This window comes from Silene latifolia, chromosome X (genome assembly GCF_048544455.1).
Source record: "Silene latifolia isolate original U9 population chromosome X, ASM4854445v1, whole genome shotgun sequence".
NCBI classification, from domain to species: Eukaryota; Viridiplantae; Streptophyta; class Magnoliopsida; order Caryophyllales; family Caryophyllaceae; genus Silene; species Silene latifolia.
In genome coordinates, this window is record NC_133537.1 from 89,517,701 (window position 1) to 89,542,905 (window position 25,205).

Here is a 25,205-nt window from a genome sequence, read left to right on the forward strand (position 1 = left end):
ATAGCATCTTCCAAACACAAGAAGACAAAAACCAATGGACTCCATATGCCCTCTTAAAACCGGTTATAGAGGCTTGTAGGAACCATTTCGGTTTTCGACATTTGTCCTGTAAATGCTTATTAACCTCATGTTTAATTGTTGCGCATAATTAAATTTTTAGTTTGTCGTATAATAATTATGTGACAAATTAACGGACGATGTATATATGCTCAACTTGCTGAGTATATCATATCGTCATCACATCAATTGATGGGTACTATGATGCCCATTTTAATTAACTTACAACTTGTTGTAAATTTAATTAACTATCGACCTTTATCTCAAACCATTTATAAATCTTATTTATAATTATGAGTTCCAAGCTTATAACAAATATTTAACTCACATAACTCAATTTGTATAAGGGATTAATTAACTGGTATCAAATACAAATAATTACTTTTCCATTTGTGCGTCATCCTATACGTGTGACCGAAGGGATCAACTGATCATCACCATCAAACGACAGTAATGTCAAACTCTAGTTAGCCAATCATTACTGATTAATGTTGATCATTTGACAATATAATTGAATCATCCCCTTCGTATTATTATTATGAGATTTAATCATGTGATCGCACTATTGTTGATGATACTTACTCCAATAATATCCCACTTGTCCGAGACAAGTGTGCGTCACCAATTCCCTTGTCCTATTACATCATCTCCCACTCAATGCAAGGTGTCTTGCAGGCCGTACTTGCATTTGATCATATCTTGAGTGGTTTTCTCGATCTGGAGAGTAACTGTTTGACCGAAATTATCTACTGTAGATACCTTCCGAGCGTGGTCACGCATTTTCAGTTCATGACTCCTCGAGTGCCCCTGAGATTTTAGATAACCCTGACAAGGGGATGAAAAATTCCTATCGCACTATTACCTTTGAATAGCCACAACTCATCATGACCCAAAAGATGCTCATTTGACCTCAGTTACGACAGTCGTAGAGCATAAATCAAAGCTAATCGGAAACTGTACCAACTTGGGCGAATAGTCTTTAGTCAAAGAATCGACTCAAAAGAATACTATAGTAGCTCTCGCCACGACCAGGCTTTATAAAAATTACCAGAACTCTATAAGCAGTCACTGCCCGACAGAGTGTCCCATACAGTCTGCCTATGTGATCGACAAGTCATCTCTTATGACTCTATGACACTTGAACTTGCCATCAATCGAATCACACTCTAGTCACTTAGAGACGTCACCTCATATAAGCAACTAGGGGCCAATACTATGTTAATCCAATTCACTTTAATAGGGTTCAACGTTGTCCTTAGAACCTATTCGGATATAACAAAGTAACAAAAGAGTTTTTTTTTTTTTTTTTTTTTAAATAAAACTCAAACGATGAATGCATTATCACATATGTAAAATTGATACCATATCAATTACTACATAATCTATAATCCATACTTAATGTTGTATATAACTATACATCTCAACTCAATTAAAATGGCATGACTTATCATGCTTAACCTATGAAAAAGGCCTTAGTTAGCAAGTTTTAGCAACAATTTGCACTTTCCCTAACCTTACTATATACTATTTCCCAATTTTGTGTATAATCTTGCATTATAAGAACTTCTTTGAGTACGTGTCTAGATCCAATCTGGACATAGGCTCTCTTACCTTTGAATAACTCCCATTGTCCTCACCGTGTGTAGGGATAGGACCTTCGTTTATTGGAGCGAACTATCATAGTTCCTCCAATTCATAAAACCGAATCCTAATATTATCCCTCCGTTCTTGCATATCTCATAATTGCAAGTGTACTCAATTTCCGTTGTGTATATCTTATTGTTCAACTGCCTAGGACGTTTCTAGCAGATATCCTCCTTAAATAATATAGCCAAGCTAGTCTCTAACCATCCTTATGTGTTTAGAATATGGTTTTTGTGTAACTCCTTGCACATAAATCCGTCTCATTTCTAAATGCTTTGTTTCATATCTTTAGTACTTCCTGAGTACTAACAAATGAACTATGTGGCTATATAGAGATTTCTCTTAAGGATTTTATTTGTAACTTCTCGTCATACTCCAAGTAAACGATGTTTAAGAATGGTGATACATATTAGCGTAATGAATTAATCCCGCAGCGGAAGCATGTGGATTCAGTTTCTACATGTTCAATACTTTGAACTTGTCAAGATTCTTATTAACATAAGAATATTCATTTTGACGCTAATATCCTTTTAGAACTGGTTCGTCGATTTTTTTACTTGTCGTCAAAAGTTACCTTGACCAAAACAATATTTATAACTTCACAAACTACTCTACTCTTAGTAAAGAGGTAAGTAAAGGTCGGATCCCAAGGGACGGATATTGATGTAGGATTTTCGATTGCAAATGGTTGTGTCTAATGGTGTCACAATTTGGGCTGAGGTAGGAGATCAACTAAACTAATCAACAATATAAAAGCAAAGCAATGAAAACAAGCAAGATGATTAAAATGAGATGCAAACAATTGATTAAAAGCACTAGGGTGCCATGGGTTCATAGGGGATTCATGGGATTTAATCATACAAACATATTTTCTACTAGATGCAAGCACTTATTGTTGTGATGGGATCGAGTTGGTTTATGTCTTACAATCCCTAAGAAGGTTTGGGTCCCGGAGCCAAATCGATTAGATTGTACAACACCTACAAGTCGACTTAATCCTTCCTATGCAACTATATGCAGGGTCTAATGAGACTCGAGTTGGTTTATGTCTTACAAGTCTCATTGAAAAGGTAAGTGATGGGTAAAAAATGCAAGGATTCATAGGCTCGTGTTTCATCAAACATAACATGTTCATAAGTTGAAATCACAACAAGCAAGCAAATTAATTATGAAAACATATTAGATTAAGCATGAATCAATCCCCATGTTGGTTTTCCCTAATTCCCCATTAACCCTAGTTAAGGAAACTACTCACTCATTATCAAGTTTAACATGCTAACAAGGTTGTCAATCATACTAGCAAGGCAAAACATGATGAACAAATGAAGATGATTAACAATATGTAAAAGGGATTAAGAGAGAATTATACCTATAAAGATGATTCCAAATAATAAAGCAAAGAATAATAGAAGTACTTGATGATTGATGGAAGGTTGTCAATCCTCCAAATAAACCCAAATAATCTTCTAATTACCCAAAATAAATGATGAACAATAGAGAAATTAAGGAAAGAGATTTGTATTAATGCTAAATTAAGAGTTGATTATAAGATTAAGAGAGTATTAAGACTAGATTAGGATAAGAATAAGATGAGGTGCTAATCTAGGTAGTACAATGAGGTATTTATACTAGAGATTAGGTACAAAAATTAGGGTTACTAAGGGCTTAAATGACTATTAAGACCCTTAAGAAAGGTTGAGGAAGTGCTCCTCTCCAAGGAGATGCTCATCTCCGTTTTGGTAGTCTCCAGGAAATACGCTCGTCCCGAGTGTCTAGGCAGTAGGCACGGTGGAGTCTGCAAGGGAATCCGAGCAGATCAGGGGAGAGACGCTCGGATTGGTTGGCTTCAAGACGAGCGTCTTGGCATCGAGACGCTCGAAATTGTGGGCAGGGAGATGCTCGGATTGGCAGGGAGCCGCTCGGATCCTGGGTCAGGCACTTCTCTTTTCTTCTTTCCTCAACAATCCTTAGGGATCTCGTTAAGGATGCAAGGATCCTTTCATCATTTCCCAATCTATTTTATTATCTACATAGGCCTTCTAGTATCGTCTTCCCTTTGATGCTTGGTCATTGAATTCGATCAATTTAGCTCCATTTTGCCATGAAAATGCAAGGTTTGCATTCCTCTCCTACCAAGGCAACAAAACCTCAAAGAATATGAAAAATGGGAAACTAAAGATAGTAAATGACCTAATTATGCACTAAAAAGCATAGGAACGAGGCTAATTCAGAGACTAAATATGCTCAAATATGAGTCACATCAAATATCCCCAAACCGAACCTTTGCTCGTCTCGAGTAAAGAGGTGACAAAAACTAGGATCCTTATTCAAACTAACCTACTAATATAGCCGATGTGAGACAATTAGCGGGTCTCACTCCACCCCTTCAACTCACAACAAGATGATGTGAACATTATTTGCGCACATTTAGTCCCCTAATTAAGCCTATTTTGCATACTATTATATCATTCCACGACCATTTTATCCGTCAAATGCTTTCTATTTTGCTTTCCTAGTGCATTTCGTATGTTTTGTAGGAAAGAAGATAATAAGGCGGAAATTCCCGTCTTTCGTGCATATTTGGAAGCTATTTGACGATGTTTGATGGACTAGTATGAAGAGGAAGCGAGAACTAAAGACCAATTCTACGAGAATAAAAATAAAGTGAAGGAAAGGATTCTGTCACAGAAACCGAGCGGCCTCACTGGCAAGACGCCCGTTCAGAGTGACAATCCGAGCGTCCAAGCAACAAAGACGCTCGGGTTCCTCCACTACAATCCGGGCGGATTTACAGAAAGACGCCCGTGCACCCCCTTAAGAATCCGAGCGTCTTCCCTTCCTGGACGGACGGACCGTGACGTCTTCAGCCGAGATGCTCACCCCTCCAAAAAGACTAGCATTTCCCTGCTTAAAACTCAAAAATGTAATTACTAATTTAGCCTTAGTTAACCTAATGAAGCTCTACTATATATACCCCATTTGTAAATAATCAAGGGGGGTTGGAGATTAGGTTAAGCCTCTAAATTAGAAATTCCTCTTAGATTCAATTAGGAGTAGATTAGACTAGATTACTCTTTAATCTTTCCACAAATCTCACATTAATCTCTCCTTAATTATTGTTCAAGTTTGTTACTTTCGGGTAATTGAAAATTATTGGGTTATTATTGGAGGATTGATAACCCTTCATCAATCAATCAAGTTTCTTCTATTATTCTTTGCTTTATTATTTGGATCATCTCAAGTTTGGTATATTTCCTTTACCCTTTAATCTTTATTGTTCATTTCTTCATTCTATTATCATGTTTATACTTGTTGTGATGATTGACACCATTAATGACATGTTTCCCATGATAATGAGTGAGTTGTCTTTTAGCTAGGATTAGTGGGTAATTTTGGGAAAACCAACATGGGGATTGATTCATGCTTAATTTAATATGCTTCCATAATTAGTTTCCTTGCTTGTTGTGATGTCAACTTTATGCACATGTTATGTTTGATGAAATGCTAAGGCTATGAATCCTTGCATTTACAACCATCTCTTATCTACTCAACTTGACTTGTAAGATATAAACCAACTCGAGTCTTGTTAGACCATGCATAGAAGTTGAATAGGAGGAAATTAAGTCGACTTGTAGGTGTTGTACAATCTAATCGATTCGGCTCCGGGACCCAACTCTTCCTATGAACCGTAAGACATAAACCAACTCGGTTCCTCCACAACATAAATTGCTTGCAACTTTGTGAACATGTTTGTATGATCAGCTCCCATAAATCCCCTATGACCCCATGACATCCTAGTACTTTTAATCATTTGTTTACATCCTTCCTTTTATTGCTTGCTTTACTTTATTGCTTGCATTAGTCTAGACACAACTACAAACCCAAACAAATTGTGACACTAGCATAAATCGAGATAGATAGACTTAGAACCCAAAGCACACCGTCCCATGGATCGACCTCGACTTACCGCTAACTAGTTGTATGTTGAGTATTATAAATGTGTTTGATTGGATGTGACCCGACGACATCACTGCCCCATCAAAATGGCGCCGTTGCCGGGGATGGTGCTATGTGATTAAGTTCTTACTTGTTTGTCTATTTTAATTTTGCTTTCATGTTGAGGAACTTGTTCCTCAAGGATTGTTCTTACCATTTTTGTGTAGTTTCCGTGCTTGTAGTTGTTTCCTTGTCTTAGCTATGATGGCTCAAGACTTGATACATGGAGTATGTGGCGGATCTTTTGAGTATGACTATGGGTATGGGGAGTTTGAGAAGCAAGTCAACACAAACCTACCTTACTATTTGTACAATGAAAATCCTAACTACTACCCCCGTTTTTCCCCACCAAAATCACCACATCCGATATCCACAACAACCACCCACCCAATACCCACTTCATGATGAGTTCCAATTACCACAATACAACCACTTTCACACCTACCCACAACAAGAAGACGAATCCATTCAAAATTTGATTCTCCAAATGATGGGAGATCAACAAAACTTCTTCAAACAAATGCTAGAAGAGAGTTAAAAGAGGGACAATGTTCTTCAAGGCATTGTTGCCCAAGGTGAGGAATTGGAGATTCAAATCACCCAATTGAAAGAATCCCAAGCAACCACCCCACACCGTTCTTTGGACATTGATCATGAATGTGAGTTTGAAGTAGTAACTTTTGACATGAAAAGTGAAGAATGGGAAGAGCCAATTTCCTTGAGCTCTTGTGAGTATGAAAGTGTTGTGTTTGATGAGGAAGATTGGAGGTTGAGCAAGCCGAATACTCTTGACCTTTGTGAGTATGAGGGTGTATCCTTTAAAGTGAGTATTGAGATGTTGGAGGAAGAAATAATGAAGAATAATGAAGCCCCCATTTATGATTCGTATGAAGATAGCAACAATGATGATGAGCCTAAAGGATGGACTTGTAAGATCACCTTGCTTGAGGAGCCTATCCTTGAGACATTTGAGATACCCTATCATGAAGAAGAACGTCCTTCCCCTATTCCTCATGAAGACTACTTGACACCTATCATGGAGCCAATGATCATTGAAGAGGATATGGTGGACCTTCTTTAAAAGGCCAAAGCATCGTACAAAAGCTACTTGGTGAAAAAGCTCAAAGAGAAACTTGCTCGTGAAGCTACTAGTGGAAGTTTGGCACCCACAATGACAACTTCTAAGGAACTCGATCATCAATACCATGAAAATTCTCCTTCCACCTTGGAAGGATTGAAAAATAAAAATGCTATCATCATCACCAAAATTGAAGAAGAAGTTGGTGAGTGGAAGTCTACGGATGAAAATGAACCATACTTCATGCCTAGTGTTGACAAGAATCATGGGCTTGTTTATTGGAAACATTGGGGAAGCTCTAGTGCCGAGGACAAAGCGAAAGAAAGAACATATTACAAGCTTCCTTGGCCAAATTTCATGTTCAAATGGAGCAACCCATACTTGTGTCTATTTGGAGCTTGTTCACAAGCTTTTGATCTCCTATTAAGAGCCTTGAGCTCTATGGACAAAAATTTCTACAATCGAACTAGTTTGGTGGAGTCCTATCTTAAACCACCATTTGTAAGATATTCCTTACTTTGTATAATATTGTACATTTTTGCGTTTGTATTTGATTTCTTGCATGAGAGTAGTGAGAGAGAGTCTCCTTACATTTTTAATGAGAAAATTTCAGAAAAAGATAAGGAGGAATAACAAATCGGTGAAAAAGGTATGATTGTGCAAGGAAAAGAAAGAAAAAGAAGAAAAGAAGCCAAAGACGGCCGTCCCGAGGCCTGGACGCCCGTCCAGGGCCCTCATCCCATCACTGTTCAGCACTGTCTTAGAATCCGAGCGGATTCGGCACAAGACGCCCGTCTTCAAAGAAGACGCTCGTATTCTCCACGGGACACCCGTCCTAAATGACACCTGAAATGAAGTTTTGAAACTGCCAGGAAATCCGAGCGGATTCTTGAAAAGACGCCCGTCCAGAGTAAGACGCTCGTCCCAGAACAGAAGACGCTCGTCTTCTGCATGCTCCAGATTTTGCTGAGGTTCTGTCTTAAAATCCGCGCGGATTTAGAGGAAGACGCTCGTCTTCTGCATGCTAAAGACGGCCGTCCCGCAACAAAGACGCTCGGATTGGGGTCTTTTTCTCGAACAATCCGGCCGGGCCCCACCCTTATCCGCTCGGATTCCCCTTTCTTCTATAAAATCACCCCCTTTCTCCCTCATTTATTCATCTTATCTAACCCTAAAACACTTATCTTCATCCTCAAAAACACTCCCCTCACATCAAAGCCAACAAAAACCCCATTTCTCTCAACTTCAAGATGATGAACCTCAAGGGCAAGGCTAAGAAGTTTGTTGAATCCACCGGAAGGAAACGCAAGGGATCATCCTCTTTAACTCCGCGAGAGGTAGTGCCACCAAGGAACTTCCATCCCATCATGAGAGGAGGAATTGAACAACTTGAGTACTTCCAAGAGGTGCTTTTCGAATCCGATACCCACCGCAAGAACTTTGTCAAATTGCTAGGTAAGAACTATGAACCCACTCAATTCATAGATACTAAGGTGTTGGAAGTCTTTGGGATAAGGTACCACACCGAGATGTTCTTTGATGGCTTAGGGATTGGAAAACTTTTCCATGCCCATGAGGAGACGTACCTTAGTCTCACCCTTGATTTTTTGAGTAGCCTTCGTATTGTCACGAATACTCGAACAACTGTGGGCGTAGAGTTTAGGTTGTGCAACCTAGACCATAGACTTAGGTACCATCAATGGGAGGTACGAACAAGATAGGTGTACTCTCATTAATTTAACTTTTCTTGAGTCCTATTTGAATGTTCGGGGGACGAGGCGCTATAACTTCAACACACCCCTTGAGATACTTACAAGGTTTCATGATTTTGCTCAAGGGACCACCCAACTCAAGACCTTCGTAATGGGAGGTCTAGTTACTATTTTGGCCATCTACCTTTGCCCCGGGTTCAACGCCCGTGGGATTTATACTCCTCTTGAGGGGATTACTTTAATTGATGAACACGCCGTCTTCACCCACCACCGATGGTGTAACTACACTCAAGAAGGGCGTGTAGAATGGCTCACAAAAGGGTGCGCCTCCATCATCCTTGAGGGTTGGAATATACCGGGCACCGACCCAAGATTGAGCCCATATTCACCTCCACCAAGCTACCTCCTTGATATCCAAATCCTTGACAATCCCCCTCAAAGGGAAAAGCCGCCCCGCCAACAACAAGTACCTCGTGGGGTACCGGCACGGCCTACTCGCCCACCTTCCTATGTGCCTATCCCACCATACCCTACTCCTTACACCCAATTCCGACCGGAAATCCCCAATACCCCGGGTATTAATGATTTGATGAAACTCATGAATAGAGTGGATCTCGGGGTACATGAAGGGAGGGTCGACAACTACTTGGCCCTTTATCCCCAATACTATAACATGAATCAACAAGGGTATATTGACCCCAATGGTCCTAAGCCCTCTTGGGCCCAACCGCAACATTTTTTCCCTAATCAAGGGGGCCAAGCTTGGGATCTCGGTGGAGGAGGGTACTCGGGCCAAGGAGGAGGGCATGACCAAGGAGAGTTTGACCAAGGAGGGTACTGGGGCCAACCAGAAGGGTATGACCAAGCCGGGAGTTCTCACCAGTATGGTTACCCCCAAGATGAGGAGGATGACGAGTGAAAGAGGCCTACTTCATCACCTCCTTTTGTATGATATCTCTCTCTCCCTCTCTCTTTTGTATATACATTGCATTTAGTGTAGTTTTCGCATGAATTTGTACCATATTTCATTTGCATTAGTTAGTTCATATAGTATAGTTTGCATTGTATTATATCTCACATGATTCATGTAGATAGTTGCACATAGACTAGAATTCATGCATAGTCACTAATGACCAATCCTATTCTTTTCTACACTAGAAATAGTGTTTAAATCGGTTTGGGGAGGTTTGATCATAGGTGACCATAGTTTAATGGAAATCATGCATGATTTAGTGTAATGTAGATTGTATTCATTTGTTATATATGTCATATAGAATTGCATTTAGTTAGAGCATGCATTCATTCATATCATATCATTGCATTTGTACTTTATTTCAAAAAATCAAAAATCCAAAAACATGTTCTCTTTTTATTCCTACTCCTACATGTCCATTGAGGACAATGTCCAAAATAAAGTGGGGGATGGGAATTTATATTCCAAAAATGCATAAAAATTGAAAAATTTCGAAAAATCACAAAAATATGTCTTTTAATTTCATAAAACAAAAACCTATAAAAATTTGAAAATTTCAAAAACCAAAAACATGTTCTTTAATTTAGTAGTGTAGTATTGTATATACTTGTGTTTTTGTTCTCTTCTCACATAGATACAACACTACATTTGAGGCATTAGCAAGGGAAAATGAAGACCGTTTGGTATGATCGTTCTAATCTCTATTTCCCTTCCATTTATTTTCATTATTCGTATGAGGAGGATGGGCTTACATGTCAAGGAGAATGTGGTGCATTTTGTTGTTGCGGTTTGTGTATCTATGTGTTGTTAAGAGTTGCATTTAGTTTATATGACATACTAGTTGGTAGAATCATTTGCATTAGGATGTATATATGTTAGTTGCATCATGGATTGTAGTTTGCATGATAGAAACATTTTGTGAAACCGTCTACTTGGGAAGCTTGACAAGTGTATATAGGTCCTAGTAGATGCTTTTTCTTCTTAAGACTTTGTTTGTTAGAATACTTGTAAAACACCCTAGGATGTGTCATGCTAGTATCCTTTGACCCACGGATTAAGGCCTAGTCAAGAGTACCTTGTGGTGTGATAACTCCTTGGCTACCGTTTATTCCAAGGTGACCCTTGAAACCATGCATGCATCCATCATCCATGTTCTACCACATTTTTGTCATCAAAGGGAATGGGCATAAAAACAAAAATTGTTCAAATTTGAGTTCAAGTATCGAAAAGAAAAGAAAAAGTTTGCAATTGCATCAAATGAAAAGAGGAGTAAAAATAGACTCCTAAAGCTTCAAATATAAGGCACCCTCATTACATATGGGGTGACTTTGAAAATGTTCAAAAGAAATGCAAAGAAAAGTTGAAAGTTGTCAAGTATTGAAATGCCAAAAATCAAAAAGAAATGGCAAAAAGAAAGTGTTCTCAAATGTAAAATGCCACAAGAAATTGGGGGGAAAAACAAAAATAAAAGCAAACTCCCAAATGAAACTCAAATTTCTATCAATCCCTTTATCCATCGTATCCATTTTTGTGCATGGTAGAGAGGGGACGACCCTTCTTCTTGTCTAGGCAAGAGGGGGAATTCCGCGATCCTCCAGTGTTTCTAACACCATAGGGAGTCTATTCTTGCCAAAAGCATTTAACGATTGAGGACAAAGGTACCCTAGCTTGACACAATTTGGAGGTGTTCTTTCTTGTGCCCCAAATACGATTTCCGCATTGTAAGAAGCTTTCTTATTAATCTTTGATTTAATTTTGTTATGCATGCATAAGATCAATATATAGTTTAATGAGTAAATTAGATCTATAATTACAATACTACAAATCCGAGGCAACCACAACGACCCTTTAACAACGCTTATTCACGAAAATCACCAAAAGACGTTGTAGAATGGATTGCGCGAAATTTTACTAAACTTAGTTACAACGGTTATGTGTTGTTAACCGTTGTTATTGGTTTTAAAAACGGGTCAAACTTTCACAACCGCTGTTAATTTTAAAACTAATAACAACAGTTTACTCTGTAATACTTTATAACCGTCGGTAATAATTTGGCGCAAAATTAGTGAAACGTAATTACAACGGTTATATTAGTACCCGTTGTTATTAGGTTTTAACAACGGTTGTAGACGCAATAACCGTTGTTATTGAAGTTATGAAGATCTAAAGAACAAACACCACGTACAGATCGCTTTATTTTGCTATACGCTACAAAACACAAACACAAGCTAATACTGCTATAGAAATATCATCCTCCATTCCTCCCTGATCGTCTGTCTCTGTCTTCATCTCCGTCACTGTTGTCACCGTCTTCTTTCCCTCATCGTGTTTATCAATCAGGTATATATGTTTCTTATTAACTATTTCTTATTATGATTTTCAAGCTATATATATATATATATATATATATATATATATATATATATATATATATATATATATATATATATATATATATATATATATATATATATATATAGGATTGTTCAATTTCCTAGCCTATGAATGTCGATTATTTTTGAATTTGTGAATTTGTTGGGTTATTATCTAATTTGTTGATAATTTAACTTAATTGATTTCCTGAATTTCATTTATTTGTTTGTCTATTATTGGATTTTCTGAATAGTTGCCTATATATTACGAATGTAGAAAAATGACCCGAACTTGGATGATTGCTGCAAATATGAGTGACCCCAACTATAAGGATGGTTTAGCTGAATTTTATGAAGTCGTTGCGAACAATTTGGAAGGTTCTTCTTGTATTCCATGTCCTTGTGAAATATGTGGTAATATTAGGTATATGACTTTTCCGGATGTTAAAATACGCCTAGAAAAGTGGAGATTTAGTCGATCCTATACACGTTGGATTTTTTATGGGGAACCATTAAAGGACGAGAATAGCTTTGAAGAAGATGATGTTGAGGTATACGAAAGGCTAACTGATGATCCTGAGTTTGCCGAGTTTTTTGAGTTGGAAGAGTTGGAAGCAGACAAGTTGAATGTTGGGTCTATAGATAATGAAGAGAATGATGATGAGTCGAATGCTTTTCAAGATGTAGGTGATGACACTATTAATTGGGTTGACCTTAACAACATGTATGAGAAGTTGTGTGAGTCTGAAGCACCTCTGTATCCTGGTTGTAAGTTCAAAAAAATGTCGGCTGTGGTGAAGTTGTATAATATCAAGGGGCAAATGGGGTGAGTGACACGTGTTTCACTAGTTTTTAGCCTTGATAAAAGAGTTGCTTCCAGATGGTTATGTTCTACCTGTTAAGACATATGAGGCTAAAAAACTAATAAGAGGAGTGGGTATGAAATATGAGAAAATACATGCATGTCCAAATGATTGCATATTGTATCGGAAATTATATCAAAACTTAACCAATTGCCCTAAATGTTTGGAGTGGTGTTATAAGGATAAGGAAGGGATCCCGGCTAAGGTGTTGTGGTATTTTCCAGTGATACCAAGATTCATAAGGATTTATGCGAATAACGATGATTAAAAAATGTTAACTTGACGTGAAACTGGAAGAATAAATTATGGAAAGCTAAGACACCCGGCAGATGGTATGCAATGGAAATCATTCGACGCAAAGTATCCCCAGTTCGGCAATGAACCTAGAAACTTACGTCTAGCACTATCCACTGATGGAATGAACCCACACGGAAACATGAGTAGCCAACATAGTACTTGGACAGTAGTGTTGGCTATTTATAACTTACCTCCATATGTGTGCATGAAAAGAAAGTATTTGATGTTGTCGGTGTTAATTTCCGGCCCTAAACAACCTGGAAATGATATAGATGTCTATTTGGAACCTCTTCTAGATGATTTGCGAATGTTGTGGGATAGTGGGATAGAAGTATTTGTTGCATATAAGAACGAAACTTTCAATTTGAGAGCGATGTTATTATGTACAATATCTGACTATCTGGCTTATGGTGACCTTTCTGGGCACAGTTCATGGGAAAGAGGCTTGTCCATTGTATGGGGAGGATATCGAGTCTGAATACTTGAAGTCTTCTCGTAAGTATGTGTATATGGTAAATAGGAGGTTCTTGTATCATAACCATTGTTATCGCAAGAAGCAGAAAGCATTCAATGGAAGTCAAGAACTTAGTCAACCTCCTGGAATTTTGAGTGGGCATGAAGTTTATCAGAAAGTAAAGCATATTGATATAGATTATGGGAAGAAGAGCGGCTCTAAATTGTCTACTCGTGGGTATAAGAAAAGATCCATATTTTTTTGATAAACTTCCATATTGGCCTGACCTGGAGGTCAGGCATTGCCTCGATTTCATGCACATTGAGAAAAATGTCTGTGATAATATTATCAATACCCTTCTGAATGTTCCCGGTAAAACAAAGGATAACGCCGCAGCTACAGAAGATATGAAAATGATGGGTATTAGGCTAGAGTTGGCACCAGAGAAGAGAGGTAATCGTACATTTTTACCGCCAGCAGCTTATACCCTTTCACGGAATGAGAAAAAACAGTTATGTGCATGCTTGATTGGAATTAAAGTGCCACATGGTTATTCGTCGAACATCAAAAGCCTAGTGTCGATGCAAGACCTAAAACTCACCGGGTTAAAGTCACATGATTGTCACACTTTGATGCAACAATTACTACCTGTGGCTATTCGTTCCATTTTATCTGAAAAGGTAAGATATGCTATAACTAGATTTTGTCTCTTCTTCCAGTCCATATGCGAGAAAGTCATCGATTCCGATGACGCAGATTCATTGCAGGACCTTGTTGTAACCTCTCTTTATCAGTTGGAAATGTATTTTCAACCCTCTTTCTTCACTATCATGATTCATCTGACCATTCAATTGGTTAGGGAGATTTTGTACCTTGGGCCCGTGTACTTGAGATACCAGTATCCTTTCGAAAGATTGATGAAAGTCAACAAGGACTATACATCTAATCGGTATCGTCCGGAAGGTTGTATTGCTTAACGCGCTATTTTAGACGAAGCTCTTTCATATTGTTACGCTCATCTCTCCCCTGAGGAGTTGATTGGCGTTCCTAAGAATCGTCATAGTGACTGGATGACCGGAAAAAGGTATTAGGGGCCGGGTTGAAAAAATTGTGACACGTGAAATGTTGCATTTAGCACATACGTATGTGCTAAACAACGAAGATGAGGTGCAACCTTATATTCAAGAACACAAAAATGAGCTCAAATACGATTACCCAAATAAGACCGAGAAGTGGATTGCAAACGAGCGTACGAAGACGTTTGGAGAGTGGTTTAGGAATATTGTCTTAGAGTATAAGAATCAAACTGGTGATGACATCTCTCCTAGGTTACTACGTCTTGGTTTAGGTCCAAATGCCAGGGTCACCTTTTACATCAGTTTTGTCATTAATGGATATATTTTTTACACCCGCGAGCAAGTTGAGTTGAGCACAATGCAAAATAGTGGTGTGAGGTCTGAATTTGAGGCAATGCACTTTGCTACTTCAAAAGATAAAAAGCCTATTTGGGGAAAATGCCTTTATTATGGTGTTATTCAAGAAATATTGGTATTAGATTACATTGATTTCACAATGCCTTTGTTTCGATGTAACTGGGTTGATAACAACATCCATTGTGTCCGAAAGGATAATATGGGATTTACGTTGGTCAAACTGGGTAAGGTTGGCAATAATAAGGATGATCCTTTCATAATGGCATCCTAAGCTAAACAAGTGTTCTATGTCACCGATCCTATGGATAAGAAGTGGTCTGTTGTACTGTCTATAAGGAGTAGAAGGAGTAGTGCATCCGATAATGTTGATGATGATCAGGATGTCGTTTTTGAGGGAATGGATCACTCTGTCACTGTACCTTATTTTGACGATGTTGACACTGATCATGAGGACACTGAAAGCATATATATATGCGTGATGACCATGGTGAAGGGATTTGGGTTAACGAAGAAACTATGACATCCAAGAAACGTCCCCGATCCTGAGATTGTCTATAATGTAAGTTATTAGCTTTTATTTTTATTTTTTAAATATATATATCTTCCTTTTAGTTTTTTTTTTTTTTTTTATTTTAAATCACTATCTCCACTGAACAGATTTGCATTTAGGAACTGCATATTTAATACAAACGTAAAGCACTGATACTATCGACGCTACTTATACAACAGTATTGGAAATCTTACAAGACCACAGGGTTACACATTACCTTTATTTAACTTGCCTTTTCATACAGGCCCACGACACTGCTTATGATAGGCAGATACAGACACAAACAGTTTGACACTGAACAAACAACACACGACGTTGCTTAGAAGTTTCAGCCACAGACACACACACACACATTTTGTAGGGGTTTTAGGGGTACATTGCTTGGAAAACAACCACAACCTGGTTGTAGGCATCGACGCTTTCTGAACTGGCCGACTGCTGCCCATCAAAGATGGTCACATACAGCACTTGGACATAGTCCACGATATTCTTCAGAAGCTCGGCATCCTCGTCTGTGGCTACCCAGAGGTATGGTTCGAGTGTTGATCTATTCGGAGCATTCCAGTCGTTCCTGCCATGGCCTCTGAGTTGAAACATCATGTCAAGCTTAAATGATGATTCTGCATGTGCAGGTGATGTTCCAAACCGAATGAGTAGACTCCCTTTGAATCCCCATGGCCCCCATTGTGGCTTAATTCTGCTGACCGAGTATCCCAGCTCAATAAGCTTATTCCTCGAAGGATTAAAGCTTTTGGCAGCAAATTTTCCATTGTCTATATCTATGTGGCCTGGGACATTCATCACGACACAGTGATATGGACGACCAACATTTTGAGTCATTTTCAGACCAGTAATTTAATGGTTTATTTGTGAGTTGTGGGGAGCTAATGGATACTAAGCTAATGGGATGCCTCTTTTCTGAATTTATAGCAAGTTTGAGATGTGTTGCTAGAGTGTATGTATGTTGTCATTAGCTTTTGGTAGCTTTAAAAAGCCAATAAAAGCAATGGTCATTGTTAAAGATTCTTAAATTTGGCATGGTAAATCCTGTAGAAATGCAGTATGCATGCTGTTGTTGTTGTCTTATTTTCTTGATCTTATTATTAGATGTGGATCTTTGTTGTTGAAATTTCTTGATTAATGTTGCAAAGTATATAGTGCTTTCTTTATTACGATTGTTATCTTTCTTTGTATTGTTACATGTTTGGACTGTAATGCAATTACAGTAATTTTAAAAAAAAAAGTTAAACAATAACAACGGTTATATTGACATTACCTGTTGTTATTACTTTCAACAACTGTTGTAGTACTTTTACCCGTTGTCATTGCTTTTTTTAGACATACATTTCATTTTGGCGCAAATTGGGTTAAAATATATTACAACGGGTATATTTTAACTGTTGTCATAACTTTATTACAACGGTTGACATTTATTGACCCGTTGTTATTAACATATCACAACGATTTTGTTTTAAGGACCCGTTGTTAATAGTTTGTCTTAATAAAAAACTAATTTACAAACACATACAGGTATACAGCATACCACACAAACACACATAACAGTTCAACCGTTGGTATCCTAAGTTTATTCTCTCTCCCCCGCTTTCTACATACTCGTTGTCGGCCGTCGTCCAGTTTCCGACGCCCAGATTCCGTCGCCTTCCCTTATCATCCTGCTCGTTCTCTTTATCATCATCATCATCAGGTATGTTCACTTTTGTGTTTCGTCATTTGGGTTTTAAGGTCATCTTTTTTGTTTTTCATCTGTTTGTTTTTCGTCTTCTTTGTTATCTTTACCATCCTGCATCATCTACTTCATTCATCTTATTAGGGTTTTAGGATTTTGGAAGCTCAAACTGTTGTTTTAAATTTTCATTCCTCTTTAGGGTTTTAGATACTCTGCATGTCTTTGTTCATTTCCTATTTCATTCATATTTAGGGTTTTAGGATTATCATGGTTGAAAAATGGAAAAGAAGTCAAAAGCATAATAAGCCTGGGGATAATAAACCTGGTGAGAGGGGTGCTACGAAGTGCCCTGCAGCCCTTGCAGCTAAAGCGGCTAAACAACCGCTTAGTATAACATGGAACGCGAAGGGTTTGCCTACTGGTCCAAATATGAAGGATTTATCCACTTGGATTGGATGTGTAACAAGACAGTTTGTGCCTATCCATTCAGATGAAATGAGGAATTTGAATCCTGTATTGGAGCAGTTTTTCTTGGATTGTATAATGGTATGATACCTTATGTAGCGAAACAACATTTTATTTTGGAGGTAAATTGAATGCTATGTAAATTGAATGATGATATGATGATGCAAGAAGCCTTTGATATTGCCGAATGCTATGATAAGTATTTAATAAAGAAGGCAGGATCTGTCTTAATGCAGTGGAAGTGTGACGTTGGTAAGTATTGGTTGTATGTGGACAAGGAGACGGGGGAGATGCGTAAGAGCCCACCGTCAAACAAGTGTCCCACCATCACTCATGAACAATGGGATCTTTTCAAAGCGATTCGAGCTAGTGAGAAGTTTGAGGTTAAGTATCCTCGCCTTTTAATGATTTACCTACCATTTTTTAATTAATGATTTCTCTATAATTTTTTTATTATCTCATCTACTTGCGCTTTTATATAATTTGAAGGCCATTAGCAAAAGAAATTGTGATAACATTTCATGCAAGAAGGAGGTATGGTATGGTACTCGAGGCGGTTACAGATTGATAGAAGACCAACTCGTAAGTAGCATCCCCCTGTTTATTTGATTTTTTTAATCACACTTGGACTTGATACACATTTATATATATAACTGTTACCATGTTAATGTGTAGGTTGCAAAGGGAGTGACCGACTTGAATCGGCACATAACTTATAAAGAAGGGCACACGCCTAAAGGATCCCGGCCGTGTGACAAATATGATCAGGAAGTGTTGGTCAACATATTAAGCGTTATTTTATTAAGACGAGTTCATTACTAGCTTTATTATTTTAGTCACAAATATAATTTAAAGTATATTTAATATATTATAGGAGAAGGTATTGAAGGAGGTACAAGAAGGGAAATTCACTCCCACTGGCCGTGATGATGTTCTTGCTAGAGCGATCGGCCGACCCGAACATCCAGGTCGATTGAGGGGCGTCCTGTTACATGTTGGAGTCACGAAATATTATGGGATACCTGCCCCGAAAAAGAAGAAAAGGAAGGCTAAGGCTGAGAAGGCTGACATGGTACCATTTATTCTATTATTTTCATTTAAGTTTACATGTTATTGTTTCAAACAAATTGCTTAAAAGTTGCATTTTTGGCACGCAGGTTCAGTTATTGGAATCCGTGATACTAAAGATGAATTCTGGAGCCAAGCCTTCCAAAGAAGAATTGAAGATGATGGAGGATGTCATTAAAGGGGGTAAGGTACAACAGATTGGTTAAGAGGCCGAGAACACTACTACCTTGGCAATACATGAGGAGGAAGTATCGGTCAACGAGATTAAGAAAGATTAGGTACCTACTGCTTCTGAAGTTTTAACAACTAAAGCTGATAAGGTAAATATATGACTTCCTTATTTTTCTTTTTTTTTTTTTTGGGTAAGTTTAGGGGGTGTGTTCCCTGCCAGCTCTAATGCTATAACTTCTAACATCGTGGCATTGGTTAATTTTATTAGGTAAATGAGTCTGAAAAGGGGATGCAACTTGAGTTATCTGCCACAGCTGACAATAATCAGGGGATGCAACTTGAGAAGACGGCTGATGAAAAACAGCAGCATACATCCCCTTCAAATCAGTTCCCAGTTTTGGGCAAGGTATGCATGGAGTCTTTATTAGTGAAGTTTATATGAATTCTATTAAATTTTGAGATATAATATATAATGTATGTGTATTGTTCAGGCCATAAACAGGAAGGTAGTTATTCTTACTGACCCTAAATCCTCGAAACCTGTGCGTGTTGGCCGGGGTCACGTAGACTTGCCCGCCAAATCAGCGAAAACTTTATTGGTTCATGGCGAACCACTTTTGCCGAATCATAGAAAAGTGGAGATAACTCAAGTCTTTGAAGGCTATGAAAAATTTCAACTGCCCGTCCCAGTTCGTGACAACATTACCATTCTGGCAGATGCGGTTGGAAGTTTCATCCAATGGCCTATTTCTCACATCTTCTTGGCTTGTTCGTCTCCGCCTCAACCGAAAGCAGTTGGGGTTAGAAAAATACCTTTATATGTTAAATTTATATATGTTAAATGTTTTTATATGTTATTTTTTTTTTGTAGGGATCAAAAAACACGGATAAGCCGGATAAGCCTACGTCCCAAGTTATGCCAACTACCTTGTCGAAACAACAACTTGATGAGGTATTTAATTAACTTTTCCATTTTTTTAAAAACCTCTCTTTATTTATGTTTTTTCTGTATTTCTAAAAAGCATGGAAATTTTGTGTAGGGGACAAAAAAGACGGATAAGCCTAAGTCCCCAGACATGCCTACTACTGCCTCATCATTGGAAGAGCAGGTTGATGAGGTATTTAGTTAAGCACTCTTTTATTTTTATTACTCCAACTAGGATATGTTACCTTTGGATTTTTTATTATTTTATTTATCTACATGTATAGGCTGGTAGTAGCACAAAAAGACAAAAGCATTATTTCCCCGAACTAAAAGATGTTAGGAGTATAACCTCCACTAATTTTTCTGGGAGCGAATACATGCAAAAAGTAAGAACGCTGACGATGAGTGAACTGTATATAGAGGCTAGCCGTCACATAGCAAAGGAGCAATTGATAATTATTTCGCTCGATGAGGATATTTTAGGGATTGAGCGCGAAGCAATTCTGTTATGGGAGCTGCTAGCCATTTGGGTTGGCCTTCTCGAGATTGATGTCCAACACCTATTTGTTTGGATGAAGTAAGTTTCTTAATAAATCATTTTATATTCTAATATTCTTACTAGATAGTGTTTTAAATACCATAATTAATACCGTAATAATGTAGGTTCTTAAAATCGAGAGTGATCCCCGAGAACAAGATTCCATGTGATCTATGCGGATTCCTGTGTCCCTATCTTTTATTATGCATATCACGTTGATTTCGTACGAAGATCGGGTAGATTATATTGCTCGGGAATTGGCGGCAAACAAAAAGCTCATTTTTGCCCTTTATAATGAAATCGGGTAATAAACAAATTAATATTACGATTCCACCTACAATTGCATTTTCATAACTAATATATGTACTTGTTAATAATGATGATGTCTCTTGATGTAGGAGTCATTGGGTGCTAGCAGCCATCATGCTGACCAAGAAGAAAGTTTTTTGGTTGGACTCATTGCATACAGAACCAAGCAAGACCTTTAAGGGCTTGATTATTAAGTAAGTTTATAATACTGATTTATTTATAATAACATTAAGTTTCAATTTTTATTTATAGCAAAAAGCTCATTTTTGCCCCAAAAATATGAGTTTCTGCTTCCTTTTTTTTTTAAAAAAAAAAAGGCCTTTGAGAAGAAAAGAGCTAACGAGGATCAACCCACGAAAGATTCTGATGATGACCCTACTTTTATTAAGATAACATGAATACGTGCTCAAATACAACACCTTAAGTGCAAAAAATCTGTCTTTAATAATAATTGGTGCGCAAATACAATACCTAAAGTGCAAGATTCTGATGTGGGCCTTCTCGTCTCTTCGTTTTTTATGTAATAATAGGTCCCTTGCCAGTCGGATAGCATACAATGTGGATACTACGTTTGTCGGTTCATGTTGGAGGTTATTACGCAAAGATATATCCTTATTCCAGAAAAGGTTAGTAATTTAATAATGTGTTTATTGCTTTTTTTAAATTAGAGCTGATGTTGTCTTGCTTGCTGCTATACCATGATGTTGCTATGCTGAATGATGTATGTTGTTACTGATGTGAACATTATTTGCGCACATTTAGTCCCCTAATTGAACCTATTTTGCATACTTTTATAACATTTCATGACCATTTTATCCGTCAAATCCTTCCTATTTGCTTTCCTAGTGCATTTTATATGTTTTGTAGGAAAGGAGATAATAAGGCGGAAATTCCCGTCTTTCGTGCATATTTGGAAGCTTGTTGACGATATTTGATGGACTAAGTATGAAGAGGGGGCAGGAATGATGACCAAGGAAGAAGAAATAAAGAGTATATAGAGGCATCTTAGGCTTAAAAGCAAAAAGAAAGGGAATAGCAGCTCAACCCGCGCGGGTCAAGCCTATCTGGAGCAGGATACTGATGAACCCGCTCAAGTCAATTTCAACCCGCTCGGGTTGAAGCTCTGGACGCTCGTTTTCAACTCGGGACAAGCGTATTCCTAGACAGAAAGTCTTCCCTTGCTACGTGAACCATAATCCGCGCATATTTCTTGAGAGACTAGCAAAAAGAGACCGGAGTCTCTCTTTTGAGACCGGCGATTCCCTACCAACAATTAGCATTGTTAATTTACTATTTTACCCTTACTTAACCTAATGATGCTCTACTATATATACCCCATTTGTAATAATCAAACCATCAAGTTTCCTTAGATTAAATCCTTCCTTAGATTAGATTAGGAGTAGATTAGAATAGATTACTCTTTAATCTTTCCACAAATTACACATTAATCTTTCCTTAATTATTGTTCCAGTTTATTATTCAAGTTTATTATTGGGTAATATAAGATTATTGGGTTATTATTGGAGAATTGACAACTCTTCATCAATCAATCAAGTTTTCTTCTTTTATTCTTGGCTTTATATTTGGATCCTTCCTAAGTTGGTATAATTCCTTTACTCTTTACTCTTTATTGTTCATTTCTTCATTCTATTATCATGTTTATACTTGTTGTGATGATTGACACCATTAACGACATGTTTCCCATGATAATGAGTGAGTAGTTCTTTTGCTAGGATTAATGGGTAATTAGGGGAAACCAACATGGGGAATGATTCATGCTTAATCTAATATGCTTCCATAATTAATTTGCTTGCTTGTTGTGATTTCAACTTATGCACATGTTATGTTTGATGAAATGCTAAGCCTATGAATCCTTGCATTTACAACCATCACTTATCTTTTCAATGAGACTTGTAAGACATAAACCAACTCGAGTCTCATTAGACCATGCATATAGTTGGATAGGGAGGATTAAGTCGACTTGTAGGTGTTGTACAATATAATCGATTCGGCTCCGGGACCCAAACCTTCCTAGGATTGTAAGATATAAACCAACTCGATCCATCACAACAATAATTGCTTGCATCTAGTAGGAAACATGTTTGTATGATCAACTCCCATGAATCCCTTATGAACCCATGACATCCTAGTGCTTTTAGTCATTTGTTTACATTTCCTAGTTCATTGTTTGCTTTACTTTGTTACTTTCACTAGTTTAGAATACAACTACAAACCCCATCAATTGTGACACTAGTACAAATTGAGATAGATAGACTTAGAACCCAAAGCACACCGTCCCATGGATCTACCTCGACTTACCACTAACTAGTAGTTTGTTGAGTATTATAAATGTGTTTGATTGGATGTGACCCGATGACATCATGCCACATCAAAATGGCGCCGTTGCCGGGGACGGTGTTGTTTATTTGAATTGTTCTTTTGTCTAGTTTTAGTTGTGCTTCTTTTTCTTGAGTTTTATTGTACTTGTTCTATTTCACATGCTCACCATGTCTGCATTCACTTTTTGGCAATATGAAAATGAATCATTTGATAAATATGTTGCGAGATTTGAAGATTATATGACTCATGCTTGGCATCATGGTTTTACTCTTCAAATTATGAAGCATGTTGTGTTGTTTATAATGGCATGAACCTTGAAACCCATAACTTGGCATTTCACTTGAGTGGTGGTAGGATATGTGAGATGAGTTGTGAGGAATTTTGGGAATTTGTTGAGTTCATGACCATTCATTGTCTCAAGCAAACTATACATGACATCTTTGAAAGTGCCAAGGAAGGTATGGAAGCGATAAAAGCCACATTTCAAAACTTCATTAAGGAAAACTACTATGAAAATGAGATTTGTGAGGATGAGAAACCTTCCTATAACCTTGAGTCAACCTACTATGCCCACAAAATTGCCCCACCTTGGGAAGATGGAGTGCTAGATGAGGAGAGTGATGATGAGGAGGAATACATTCTTGATTGTGAAACTAATGCTTGGATGCCGTCATCCTACTCCTCTTGTGTTTCAGTGAAATCAACCTCCATGGAAATTGATGTTAATGGGCAAAGTGAGAATGATATGGATGTGAGCTTGAGAGAAAACTCACCCTTTGAGGATAACATATTTGAGGGAGACAATTGTGTTGAGCTTGGTGAGCCTTGCTATGACAACCCCTTTGATAATGGACCTTGTTGGGATGAGGAATATGAGGATATTTGGGAACCCCAAATAGACACCCTTGAAATCACCTTGAATGATAATGAGAGTACTTGCATTGAATGTGGTGATTATGACTATTTGGAGGATGAGTTGAGTGAATTGCCAACCAACTACCCATTTCATGTTCCTTCCATCCATCATTTCTCTTATGACTTTTGTCATGATGCTCTTGATATGCTTGTTCGGTCTCTTACTTGGGCATTATTTCATTGCATAATCTTGTGTTGTTATCCATGCCTATTTATTTCTCACTCCAAAGAATTTGACCGACTTCTACGTGCTTTGAGTGCTAGAGATAATCTTCCATGAAATTGTTTATTGATAATATTTGGTTTGATGGAGTTCCTTAATAACCATTAATTTGTATATATGCATTTAGTATAGTTTTGCATTCATTTAATTGCATGAGATATGAAAGGGAGGGATCTCATATCTTAATTGAGTTTTTGAAGGAAATTAATGAAAATGAGAAGATGAAAAATGTAAAGAAATGAAGAAAATGGAAAATTTGGGCTTACGAGTAAGTGTGTTATCAAGAGAAAGGTGTTGGGTCAAAATTTCAAAAAAGATGCGCATCCCGAGACAAATCCGAGCGGATTGAAGGACAAGAAAAAGAAAGAAAAGTTCCTGCCCAAGAATAAGAGCGGATTTTAAGAAAGACGCTCGTCTATGCTGCCAACCCGAGCGGGTTCTTAGACAACCCGAGCGGGTCAGATCTGTCCCGAGCGGGTCCACTCTCTGAATGCTGAATTTTCCCAGAATCACGGGCAGAATAATACTACCCCACCCGTGTTCAGTCTTTAACACGTGAATGCCTTGTTTTTCAGCTATAAAATTCACTCTACACTCAAAGCTCACTTACCATCTTCATCTTCTACCTTCAAACTCAACCTCAACTCACAAAACTCACCCAAATAACCATAAAATCCAACCAAATCACCATCTAATTACTCTAAAAATCATTTTAATCCATTTCTACACAATAAAAACCAACTTTCCAACCTTCTATTTGCTCAAAATCACCCATTTTCATCATTTCAAAAATTAGAGCTCCAAAAATCCGTGAGCAACAATTGATTTTCGGGTTTGATTTTTGCCTTCTAGCTTTACTACATTGCTTTTAGTGTTCTAGTAAGGCATTTTCAAGGTTGTTTGGCTCTTATTTGTGAAGATTTGTGGCATTCTTGAGTAGTGATACTTGGTGAATTTTAAGACTACAACAATGAATTTTTGGGGCAAGAGTAAGGCTACTACTTCTAAGGGATCAAAAAGAAGGAAAGGAAGCAATTCTAATATTCCACCGGAGTTCCAAATGTAAGAAGAGGAGCTAGTACCGGAGATTGAGCAACTTGATGATTTCCCGGAGGTAGTATTCATCAAAAATGAG